Raw genomic sequence first — 13,262 nt, 5'->3', positions numbered from 1 at the left:
ACAAGTAAAATGTCTGTTTTAATCCACAACAACGCTGAAAGTAGACAGTAGGAGTCTGCCAAGTCTGGGCACTTTAATTCAAAACCTTGGGGTGTAAGCACAAATCACCCTATAAAAGCAGTCTTGAAATTATGTCTCCTCTAGAAATACACATCACGATGATGGTCTTTTGTCACATTTTGTTCTCATTTCCCAGTAAAACTTCTGGTGAAGAGTTTGTCCAGCAAATCTCTTCTCACAGTGCAAATTTTTTTGAATGGTCAAAGGGTATGTGAATACACAAGTAAGTATAAAACCGAGAGGCACCACGAAGGGTATAACTCAGAGATCGTTTCTCAATAATGGATCACAAGTCATTTTGTGCCAAGTCCTTGGGCCTTGGGAATCTTGCTGGCCCCTCTCAAATTGTTGCTAGGCAACAACAGGAATAAAGAAAGGAGGATCTGCTTCTGGAAGTTTCCCTCAGCTTTGAGTCCAGCCCTTCTAGGTCTGTTTTCGTCAAGACTCTGGATCCAAAAAGGAAATGTATGCATGCAAATCTGGTCAAAAATCCCATTAATAGTAAGTAAGAATGTGGAAGGGTGAGGAGAAGAGATGACAGGTATTGAAAAAGACCTCACTAAGGATAGACTTTTACCCAACATCTTCTTCCACAAAATCATTGAAGTGAAAAATCATTTGATACAATGAACATTCCATTAGCCTATTAAATAAGTTGAGACCATTCAGCAAGATAGTCCTCAGGTGGCGGTGACTCCATCAACAAAGGCTCACTATGGCTGATGAGGAACCATGTGGAAAATATCCTAGAGCTTCTGGCTATTCCTTTTGTTTGTTCAGGCGTAGTTTGCATTGTATATTATAAGGCCCGTTGGGAAGACTCAAATGACAACCTAAAGCAAAGTTTGGCCAAGATGTTCTGTGAAGGAAGACATGGCTGATATTTTAGGATTTTCAGGCCATATGGTCTACATTGCCACTCTCTCATTTTGCATAAAAACAGTCTTGGACAATACACAAATGAATGTTTTCCCATAAAACTTTGTTTACAATAATAGACAAGAGGTCAGCTTTGCCCTGTGGGCTAGAGTTTTCTGAGAGCTGATGTGCATGATGCGGAAGCAGGTGAAGATCTGGAGGGGCTGCTTTGCAGAAGCTGGCTTCTGAGCAGGGTGAGGCTCAGGGGAATTTAACTGAGAAAGGTAAGTTCCTCCTTCTCCTCCCCATACTCTGCAATTGGAGTTTAGCCATCTTGATCCAGAATGAGTGACCATCAGTGGATCTGACAGCCAAGAGGGCCTCTGTTGGGAAATCGAGTCTCTTAGTGGGAACAAGAGTGTGGCCACAGAGGCGTCTGTCTGCCCTCTGAGATGAAATCAGTGCTGTTTTTGGTCACTGACTGGCTCTAAAGTGCTTGGGAATTTGAAGGTAGGAATGGTCCCTGGACTTGACTAAAATATTTCAAAAGCACCCACTCATAGCAAGGAGACCTGAGGTCCAGTCCCAGCCTCTGCCAGTAACTGCACCAAGCAGCCACTTGATGATTGGGGGCAAGTTCTCCCACCTGTGAAACAAGGGGTCCAGTGTTTCCCCAAGTGTCGCCTGGGCCCCCACCTAAATCAGAACCATTGAGACTGTATTTTCTTGAAAGCAGATTTCCGGAAACCGCCTCAGACCTACTGAACTACAGTCCCTGAAGGTGAGGGCCTGGTGACATGCATGGACAGCATGAGATCTGGAGACTCGTAAATCCAGCTGCTTTTCGGGGCCACTGGACAAGGGAGGTTCTCTGAGGTGCACCTTTCCAGCTCAGCGTTCTGTGCCTCTCCGCACATGGGGATCAGGCGCACCAGCTCCTGCTTGCTGACTGCTCGCGGGGAAACGCCTGTGAACTATGACACACATGGAATCCATTACTCCCTGAGGAATGTTGGAAAAAATAACCGGCCTCACCTCCACCTCTGTTTGGAGAAATGGTTTCTTGGCCTGGGCACATATTATCTAACAATCCAAAGGGGGGTGGGAATCATAACTCCACACCCTCTTCCTCAGACTGAAATGCAGATTTGGAACTCACCCTGCATGCCTTTCCAGGGAGGTGGCGGCAGCTGATGGGAGACCTCCTGCCTGTAGCAACAGGCCTGGAAGCTGAATCATGAGTTCCTGACGCTAACATAGTTCCCTTCAGCTCAGTGGAGCAGCTGAGAGAAAGGTGAATGGGTGCTGGAGTGTGTGTGTGTGTGTGCGCTCACATTCACGTTTGTGCCTCATGGGTCGGGGGTTGTGAATTGGGGGGAGCAGTTTGTGTGTCTGCTGTGTATGTGTGTTGTGTGTGTACTGGGTCTATGCTGTGTATCCGTGGTGTATGTAAAGTGTGTCTGGTGTTCGTGCAGTATGTGTGTCTATGTGTGTGGGGTGCTTTGGTGTGTATGGGTATTTGTGTTTGTGAAGTTCATGTGGTGCTTGTGTCTGGTATGTGTGGTGTGTAGGCAGGAGGACTAGCCTGGGGAGTGACATCTATTTTCTTGCATTTTCAAATCTGTCTCTGGAAGAAATAGCAAAGCCCGTATTCTGGCTGTGACCTTTGACACAGCAGGGCAAGTTCCATGGTTGTGATTTCATACCTGTTTCATTTGTCCTTGGTTGAGTGGGGAGCAGGGGGCTGTTTCATTCCTCTTCCGCTTTCTTTGAATATAAACTCCCTTGATGAAATGTGAAATGCCTCTTATGTCAGGTCAATAATCTCTGAGGGAATCCTCCCTCCTTCAGGAGCCCAAGAGCAGTTGAAGGCAGGAAGTTTGCATAGATACAGGCAGGGAACAGGGGGATAAAAGAAGCCCTGTGTGTGCAGCGAGCAAGCAGCCAGGGCCCTGGAGAGAAAGCTCTGTACGTTTTGTGTTCAGTTGGGCCACAGTTTCAAGTCTCATCCCTGAAACAACTGGATAGTATTTAATAAACCCGTGATCACTGTCTGTTGCAGAAAGATGGGTCTAACTAGCTGGATTCTCAAAAGGTAGCCTTTCGCTCACAGGTCTGTGCAGAATACTAATGACCAGAGCCAGGAACCTACGGTTTGTTGGAACTTTGTTGTATTTATTATAAAAAGTTAAGGAAAATAACAAAAAAGACAGAATGTTCAAACACAAATAAATACAGAAACTGCATGAGAAGTTAGCAGGCCACTGAGTCAACTCTGAACTCTTCTTTTTGCTAATTTTGTTTTAGTTGTAGATGGACACAATGCCTTTATTTTATTTATTTATATATGGTGCTGAGGATCAAACCCAGTGTCTCACACATGCTAGGTAAGCTCTCTACTGCTGAGCCATAACTCCAGCCCAATTCTGAACTCTTCTGAGAGAGTGTGTGTGCATGTGTGTGTGTGTGTGTGTAATCCTGTGTGTGCACACATCACCTCTGACCACTTGACACTTGCAAACTTTCAGGGACGGAAGCCACCACTTGCAGAGGCGGGTCACTCCACTGCTTTGCAGCTCATATAGTTGGGGGCTTTCTTAGAATGTTTACCGTTTGTCCTAGTTCTGATTTTTGAAGCAACTCAGAGTCAATCTTGAATGCTATTTAGTGACTTCAAAACCTTTTTGGGAGAAAGACATGAAAAGCAAACATGTATATAAGTAAAATAAAGAAATAGATGAACTCACCTCCACATAAAAAGCCCATTGATTATTTAAAGATGACTAATAAATCCCTCTAATCCTTTCTTCTCCATCTAGCTTAAATACCACTCCCGCCTGGCTTCAATTCCCATGTTCAGAGTCACATGGTTCTCTCTCCCTCTCTCTCTTTCTCTCTCTCTCTCACACGCACACACACACGTATGTGCATACACATGCACTGTCAGCTGGCAGATTCATTGCTTCTTCTTTAAAACTCTGTGAATTTGTGACCCCAGGTTCCTTTCAAATGACCCTTCCTAGGCCATCAAACATTCTAACAAATTCAGTCTTCATTTCAAACAATCAATTGAGTGTTAAAGAGGAAGGCCAAGACAGACAGACATGGCAGGGAGCTGCGGATTATCCTACAGATTGTCCAGTTCCTCAACCAATGTGTATCATCGAAACTTATTATCTTCCAGTTCTCATTCTCGAGTGTTTTTTTTTTTCTTCCTTTTTTTTTTTCCCAAAATCATTCTGAAGTTGTTTCCCAGGTCTCTTGATGAAATGGAATCACAGGACATCCATGATACATACCCAAAGCTTTCCTAGTCCAGCAACACTATCAGAAAAGGAAACAGGTAAACTGAACAGCACTTCTTATTTTTATGATTCATACCTGCTCCCTTCTCTGAGTACTGGGTGACACCATGCATGTTGATGTCCATTCTAACATTTGTATTTCCTTCTTTCCAGTAGATTGCATAATGTGCCCACCCTCTGGAGTTGTCCTCTGAAGTTTCTCTAAGCTATTTTTTTTTTACCATTCTGTTTGCAATTTTAAGTTCTTATTGGAAAAATCACAAGATTTAGATGTGACCTCAAAGCTTGCCTCTATTAAGTATTTTATTCCAGGTGGTGACCGTGGGCCCATGACTTGTTTTTGCTTAACAGTTTCCTCAGCTATAAAGTGGATGGTAATATTTGTCTCCAGGGTTGCTGTGAGAAAGAATTGCAATAAGATACCTAAAACAATTAGTGTAGCGCCTGACATCTTTAATGAGTGTCTGCACCTGTCCCGTGGAGAGGGCATCTTTTATTCTGCATCTGGACCTCAAAGGGAGCTTCTGCATCTTGAACTCTGTGCTTCCACAGTGTGTGCCTAGGTATCCTCATCTGTATGTTCTTCCCTTTCCAGGTGGTATAAGATCATTTTCTTTGACAGAGGTGACATTCTGTAGGACATGCAGCCCTGCCTCCTCACTATCATTGGTTAATGTTAAGTCTCCTGCTTGAGCAACGAGCACCTTCCTTTCTAACTCTCCATATTGTGAAAATAACTTCTAAGCGGTCCCAGCCCAGTCCAGGGCCCTTGGTGTTCTGAGTATGTCTCAGAAGACTTGGCTGATGCGACCGTATCTACTGAGGACTTCTGATGTGTGGCATGTGCTAGCTGTTGAGGGTGCACGGTGACCAGGGAGGTAGGGTTCCGGCAGTCATGCAGCTTGTAGGGTGCATCAGTTTCTGCAGCTGACACTGGATTTAACTGGTTCCCCAGCCCTAGGGCATGTATAGTGCATGACAGAATCAGGATCTAATCCAGGTGCCCCTTCCGCCACATAATATTGGTACAAAGGACATTTTTAAGAAGTCTGATCAGCACTACGGAAATATTATGAAGTAAGATATAAGGAAGCCCCATAAGCCTCCCTCTGACATCACCTGCTTCCATTCAACTGGTTATCAATTGATCCGTATTTAATGGTTACTGGATAGGGTAGTTAGCATGTTACTGATAACAACTAAGGTGTGAACCACTTTCATGGGAATCGCCTGAGTGGTCTTATTCATATTTACTCCAACAAGAGTGAGAAATGATTTAAGAGGTTGTTCTTCCTGCTATCATTTTACGGTAAGTCCTAATTTAACCTTTCAACAGTTCTAAAACCTTAACCCCTAACTCCATAATTTTGTAACCTAACACAAAAGGTTTGCATCCTAGTGGATGTGAACACAATGAGCACAACTAAAAGCCAAAAGAAGGGAAAAAGACATTATCTGCAGCAAGTCAGGAGAGCGCCAGGGTTATCTGTAAAAGGATGCTCTCCCCAAGCAAAGGAAGAATGGGGATTTTATTCTGAGAGCCTATACATGTTTGTTTTAGGGGTGGCCACTTTACTGAATATGCTCAGTTTAGGATGTACATTTATAAGGGTGCCTAGTTCAGGGTCATAGCTCAAGAAGAAAATATAGTGGATACATTCCTTAGCATGCTCTGCTCAAGATCACCCAGCACATAAAAAAGATTAAAAGGGTAGACAGGAACACTTAAAGATGGCCAACACTAACTCTTCTGGCCATGCTCATTCCAGCGTCACAAGGATGGCAGACACAAACACCCCTGGGAACACTCAGTTCAATATTACAATGAGGCAAGATTTCTCTAGGAACCCAAAATAAAATAGACAGGCTCTGTAGTGTTCCTCATTAAGTTCCTCCAAAAAATCTTAGTTGAAGTCAAAGCAAGAACACTGTAAAGGTGCATTAATGTAGGAACTCTCACCTGAAGGTGCCTGTCTCACCTAACGGCTGAGAGTGGCACATGCTCTGGCTTTATGAATCCACCCCCTTCCTTACTGGAGTTCCTTGTGTGACGCAAAAAGATCTTCACAGGCAGTGGGTGGCTTCTGTCACTGGCTCAGCATGCGTGCATGGCGAGTCACTGCACCATAAAGTTGGGATTGAAACAAATTGAAAGAAGGTTCTGCTCTAAAGTTGGAAGTGGTCAACTGCCCGGCACCAGGCACACTTGGCCTCAGACAGGGTGGAAGTCTGCATTGTGTCTAAATACAGCCCCACGGAAACAAGGACAGAGCCCTTCCACCAGGCTTCGCCAGCACAGGGAGCCCACCTGGGAGCTCGCTCACAAATTGAGACCATCTCCCGGGAAAGCTAGAGCTGTGGCAGCAGGCTTGTATCCCGGCTCTGTCTCTTACATGCTGTGTGGCCTCGAGGAAGCTATGTCCCCTCTCAAATCTGTGTTACTTCCCTGTAAACCTCACAAAGGCAGTGGTAGGTTCCGAATAAGACTTTTTGATCTGCTTGGAAAGTGGCCCAGGTGACTTGCCTTGGGCCTGCAATTGTGAAATTACCAAGCCTGAGCACCCCAGGTTTGCAGTGAAGGCTGGTTTGTGTGAGGTGACTCCGTGGCTCTCACTCCATGGCTGCTGTGAGGGAATGGGACTCAGGCCTCCTCAAGTGACCCAATGGCAATGTTGGGATTCACAGAGCTACTGGGACGTTCAGTGTGACTGCCTAAACCCAAGTGCCTGGCATGTGCTCTAAGAAATAAAACAGTCTGCAAGTTCTGAACGTGAGTCTGCTTGGAGCCAGGCCGCAGGTTGAGTACACACGACTCTAAAGTCCTAGCCCTGCATCAAGGTGCACACTCGGGGAGGGAGACAGCATTTCTCAAGGGAACAAAGATTCCTCTCCTAGGAAACGTTATCTTAGCTCTTGGGTGAGCTCACTGAGATGATGGATCACTCAGCTGGCAGCTACGTGGCGGAGTTCATAAGTGGTTAAAGCAGGTTGCCTGCAGAGCTAAGAAGTGAGGGTAGATTTAAAGATTGCACTCATGCCTGGTACTTAGGGGACCCTCGACATGTGCCTAATCAAAGAATAGATGAACTATTGAATTTATGCATTAATGGAAAAAGGAATGAAATATTTTATACAAGAGCTGCGAATTTTCAGTTTCACACCACTACCTCTCCTACCAAAATTGAGTCAACCCAAGGCAAAACCTCAGGGTATGTTATGCTCAGAACATTGCTACATGCACAACCTATAGGAGAATATTCAATGTGCTTTGAAAAACTTTTTTTAAAAAATTGATCTTATAATCCTGGCAAATTCTTCTCTGAGATTCAAAAGGTTGGGGGTGGGATGGGGTGGATAAAGCACACACCATCCTCTATAAGTTAGGAGTGGATGCCCACTCACCCCTTCCTCTTCAGGAATAGAAACCTCCTTTTCCAGTTGGACTCATGGCAGCTGAGGATTAACACTACATATTCTGTCTCCACTGAAACTAGCCATTGCATGGTCCCATCGTTCCACCCAATGGCATGTGAGCAGAAGGGACTGCAGCTTCCTGGAAGTGTTCTTTCTCCAGGGAACATGTTCTTGCCTCCCTTTCCTTCTCAAGGGATGGATGAAGATGAAGTTGGGAACAAAAAGCCATGCATGGAAGAATTTATAGAGAGAAATACTGCAGGTCTGAAGACCTTGCCTAAGAGAAAGACACACGCTGATCTTAAAAAAAAAAAAAGTTTCTTTGTTTTGCATATATCTGAGCCTACTCAGTCAGATTCACAGAGTTGAGGCTCAGAAACTTTTAGAAATGATATTGACCAACAGGCTATCCCAAGATGGACACGGTATTAGAAGTTAGGAAAATTGTGTTCTGGTCCAGCTTTCACCACTAGTTAGATTGTTGTCAGTTAACACATCACCATACCTCAGTTTTATCCTCAACAGAATATGGGTATTAATTCTAAGATCCCCTCTCTGAATTTACTGCCCATGAGATTTCTTAGAAAAAGATAAGAATAGCGAGGTGTTGTGGTGTATGCTTGTAATACCAGACACTTGAGAGACTGAGGCAGAAGGATGGCAAGTTGAAGTTCAGCAACCTATTTAGACCCCCGCCTCAAAATAAAAAATATAAAAAGTGCTCTGGATGTAGCTCAGGGGTAGAGCACCCTTGAATTCAATCCCTAGTACCCAAAACAAAAAATATATAGAGAGAATTAACTGCTCTGGAAAGATCTCATCATGCTTAAGATTTTAAAGAAGAATCTGGTTGTAAATACAGTCAACAAATTTTGTTGGGCATCTAATTCATGCTAGATACCATAGTAAGAAATAGAAATATGGAGGTGCCTTCATGTAACCTTCATGAAGGATGCTGTCTGGTTAAGAGGAGAGACATTAACAAATATTGATAAATAATCATTAGAAAATTTTGCATAAAAGAGAAATACTTATGTTATAGGACCACCTGGTGGTGGGGGTGGGGGAAACATTGCCTGGTTGTGGGAGGAAGGCAGCAGGAAGGGGTGCCTGAGGAGGTGGTGTTTTACTGCAGTGTGAAGCTGGATGGGGGCTAGGTAGGTAAAAAGCAGAAAGGAAGAAATGGCCAAAAGCATATGTCACACGAACCACAAGGGCTTCCATAAGAACCAGTTGGTGGAGCTTGGTAACCCATCGTAAGAGGCTCCTCACCAGACTGGCTCAATTACAAATCAAGCCTTCAGGAAAAATCCCTAACACTCCCGACTTCTAATTCTGGAAAATAATTTTTTTAAAGTTGTGATACTGAACATTTTTAGGTTAGATATCAGATTACATATTAGATTCATTTGCACAACATTTTTCAATTTAGTGTTTATAAAGCAGGGTCACATAAATCATCTCAACTAATACAAGGTAGGGAGTCTCATCCTCAATTTCAGGAGCAGAAATGGAAATCTGGTGAGTCAAATAGCTAGTTCATGGTGGGACCTGGATTTCCCCCCTGATGTCTCATCTCCTGGTCCAGAGTCTGTTCAATCAAGCAGCTTGATCGTGGCCTTTACTCAACAGCATTAGTTCTGAATGATACTTATGTCTCCAAAGAATCAACTTCACCCTCAAAGGGATGGCTCAAAAGAATCTTCCAGAAGCTTTAAGAGAGTTTTAAGGAATGTTCAAGCATGTTTTAAGTAGTGCAATGCCACTACTTAAAGGTGAGAAAGGGCTCACCCTCCTCTTGGCGATATCGTTGATGGTAGAAGCAGTTCTTTGAATGTATCTGATATACTAAAACCCATTAGACTATAGTTGTATGAATGTGAGTGATATCTCAAAAAAGTTTATTGTTTAAAATAACCTCATTGTTTTATCTTGCCCATTCTGTTACCACAGAGGTAGGTGCCACATAGTTATCTTTATGCCTGTAGGTTTCAATCAAGATGAAAAGACATAAACCCACCATCAACCTGGCCCTTCCTGCATGCAAGACAGCTGGTGACTTTCTACGGTCTTCTTGGATTCTGTGAGCTCTTTATCTTCATTAGATCACAGGAGTGGACAGGGAGGGGCTAGGTCCAGCCTTCCTGACTTTCTACAGTGAAGATGTTCCAAACACGGAGTCTTAAGAGAAACAATATCCAAGTCACAGGCCAGCTAGTCATAGACACTGATGATTCCCAAGGCTCCTCAAGAAATCCATTTCCCCCAGAAGATTTTTCCAAGCAGAGTTCAAGGAGGCTTCAGATACCTCCAAGATGTGAGGGCAGCAGATGAGAAAATAAGTTGGAGAGTTAGAACCGATTCATCTATTGGGTTAATGGCCTGAGGCCTTTTAAAACCAGCAGCAGAGTTAACCCTAAGATGGAAGATGAGTTGGGTGAAAGGCGCTGGCACTTTAACATTTTAGAGAAAGTCCCTATTGGCACAACTTACTAATAACTGAGAGAATCCGGGTGATAAATGGATAAGGAAGTCCAGCATTCAGAAAGAAGTTTTAAGTCTCAGATGAAACTACGAGGACATGTCTACACACACACACACACACACACACGTGCACACCAACTGATCATTTAGACTGTTGTGCATAAAATTCTCTTCATGTTTATTTATTCTCATTTATCAAAGGACTACTAACCTAGTCCTTGAGGGAACTGAAATAAAAACACTGCCGTGGTCCCTTCTCACACAAAGCTTGTGGTTGTTAGGATTTTTCCAGATAAAGAATCTAGAATGTTGCAAAATTGCAGAGCTGGTGTGTAAGGGCCTCATGAAATAAGGGCATGCCATGTGTGAAAAATGCTTCCTTTGGTCAAGATCAGACGAGGGCTTCAGTCGTCAACTTATCTCGAGTTTCTAGAGGAAGCACAGAGCAGTCGTAGCACCCCAGAGGCTGAGGGAAACACTAAATTTTCTCTTTGGTCTCATTTCCAGCTCTGTCCCCAGGTCCTTTCCAATTCCCAAATCTGTCATTTTTGAGTCCCCTGCTAGCAGGACGATGGGGACTGTTTCAACAGCAGTATTTTCAGTCCCTCTTCCCCCCTGAAGACTGGCTGAGTCAGCCTAGTTCCAGGCCTTTGCAGCGGCATTGGGAAGAAAGCGCTTCAACATGCTGATGACCACAGTGTCCACTCGTGGTGTCTCAGGCTCGGCCAGGCTCAGAGGCCCAGAGGCACCTCTGTTAACCTGAGGTAGTTTCCACTTTTTGCAGTGAGGGTTCTACTTCCTCCAGAAAACTTATACAAAACCTGCCCTCTGTGCATGATAAATTCTTTATATTTCACTCATTTCCTAATTTTCTGTCAATAAATATTTCACCAGTTCCTTCCATGAGCTGGTTGGGTGATTTCTAAGACTACTCCCACTGGGAAGCCAGTGTCTCATTTGTTCTTATTCCTTCAGGAAGGCCTCCAAGATTTTAGGACCCTCCCCTCCCCTCTCCTTCCCCACCAACTCTCACTCAAACTCACCCCCACTTCTCCCACTGTCTGCAGATGTGCATCCCTCTCTGCACCTCTGCTTCCTTCCCTCACGCTCCTCTTGTCTCGTCCTGCCTTGGGTATCAACTTTCACGTTTTTTCAGCCCTCTCCACTGATTCTTATTCTCCAATTACTTTGGAAGTCTCCATTCAGAAAGCAAAGCAAAACAAAAAGTTTGCTTTTCTCTGCTATCAGTCTTTTGTCTCTTCTTTTTAAACATCCCCAGGATAGTTAGCACCTCTTAAACTGCTCAGCCAGACAGTCCTTGACCCACAGGGATGTGACTTGACTGCTTCCATCGCTGGTTCTCCCAAGACAGCTGTCTGAGTGACAACTTCTAGAGCTCTTTCTCCATCTCAGGTCATTTCTCTACCTTTCTCGGTGGGTTTCTCTGATGACCCTCGCCTGCTTGAAATATCCTTTCTCATTCTGCCGTCTTATTCTCGGTGTTTCTCTGAACCATTCCCAGCTCTTTCTTCGTACCGTCTTTCCTTGGATCCATATTTCTGACCCCCTTGGAGGCATTCTGCAGAGGTCTGCTCTCCTCTCTCCTGACCTCCGTCTGTCTTCCTTCTCCTGATCACCATCCTGATGGTAAGCTTGTGGTTATATCTCCTTCTCAGTGCCCAGGTTAGACCTCAGATTTCCAGTGACCACCTGACACCTCCACATATGTGCCCAACCACGTCTCAAAAGGAACACGTGGCTTTCACCACATTTCTCTCTGTTTCTGCGGAGGCCGCTAAGTAGTCCATTTCTGCAGCCTTGCCTCTTGTCCTGGTCATAATACATGTCATTGTCATTGTAGCCAATGACATTCTTTTTAGATTCAGGCATAATTATGTCAATCTTCCATTCAAAAACATAGATTGAAATCCTACACAGACAAATACATTTCAAATCCATCCTATATAGTATTCAAATGCCTCTAGGATTTGTGTCTAGCGTATCTCTTATTGACTCACTCATCCAGTCAACAAATATTTGCTGTACCACCTGTGAGTCAGGCACTGTTCTAGCATCAGTGAATAAAATAGAGCTCCCATTTTGTGGGGCTTCTTCTCTCACATTATGCCACATTCCACACAAACCGTATGGTTCCCTTTCCTTAACCTATGTAATTTAATTTTTTCACTCTATTTCTTGATTTTTTTTTAATGCATGGAATTTCTTTTCTCTACTTCTTTCCTTTCTTCAAAGAATTTCCTCTTAGAATACCAAAGTCATATTCTCAAAATCCACCCTTGGCCACCCCTTGGTCTCAGCCCAGATGTCCCATCTGTGCATGAAACACCACACTTTTGCAGACCCAGGATGGTCAGGCTCTCTGGCTGCTCTCTGCATTCACAGCCAGGCTTAACCCACTCTCTAGAGTCCTCTCTTTACTTTTTCTGCTAAACTCCAGGAAGACCATTGAGCAGAAAGTTTAGAGCCAAGCTTGGAATTCTGGCAGATTTTTCCACCTATCAAAGCCATAACTTCATCATCCATATAATGTGGCTGAGAATGTCAGCTCCATCATGGAGGGTGGCCAAGGTTCCGTGGGCAGCACGTGGAAAGCCAATAGCACACGGCCTGCCCCCCGCAAGCCCGGCGTAGTGGTTAGCTCTTATTTTATTGTTCGTTCTTCAATGAGGAACTGTGGACGTGCTTCCCTCAGCCTTCACAGGCTCATAAGGTTGTATTAACTATCTTTCTCATATGAGTCCATAGCCCCTAGTTTATTTCACCACATGACTGATGGCAAAATATTTTAATAGAATATTTCCATATCTCTGCACCAGGGAAGGGCTGAGAAGACAGGCACCACACTTGCCTACATTTGGGTTTAACACATAGCACAGGGACTGGCTCTGGCAGAGCTCAGTAAGGGTGCCCACACCAAGTAAGTGTAGAATCAGTTTCTTCTCAGGCACACCAGAGAACTCCCCTGATTTCTTCCCCATGCATTCCACAGTTTCATTACTTGCTCACCCCGCTGGACTATAAGCACCCTGAGAAAAGCCACTCATCTGTGGGGCACAGGCCAGTGTCTCAGGAAGAGTGCACCAGGGCTGAGATCACTCTTAGAAAGGGAGCTACTGGGAA

The sequence above is a fragment of the Sciurus vulgaris genome (genome assembly GCF_902686455.1).
Source record: "Sciurus vulgaris genome assembly, chromosome: 1".
NCBI classification, from domain to species: Eukaryota; Metazoa; Chordata; class Mammalia; order Rodentia; family Sciuridae; genus Sciurus; species Sciurus vulgaris.
Note: the sequence above shows the minus strand (reverse complement) of the source record.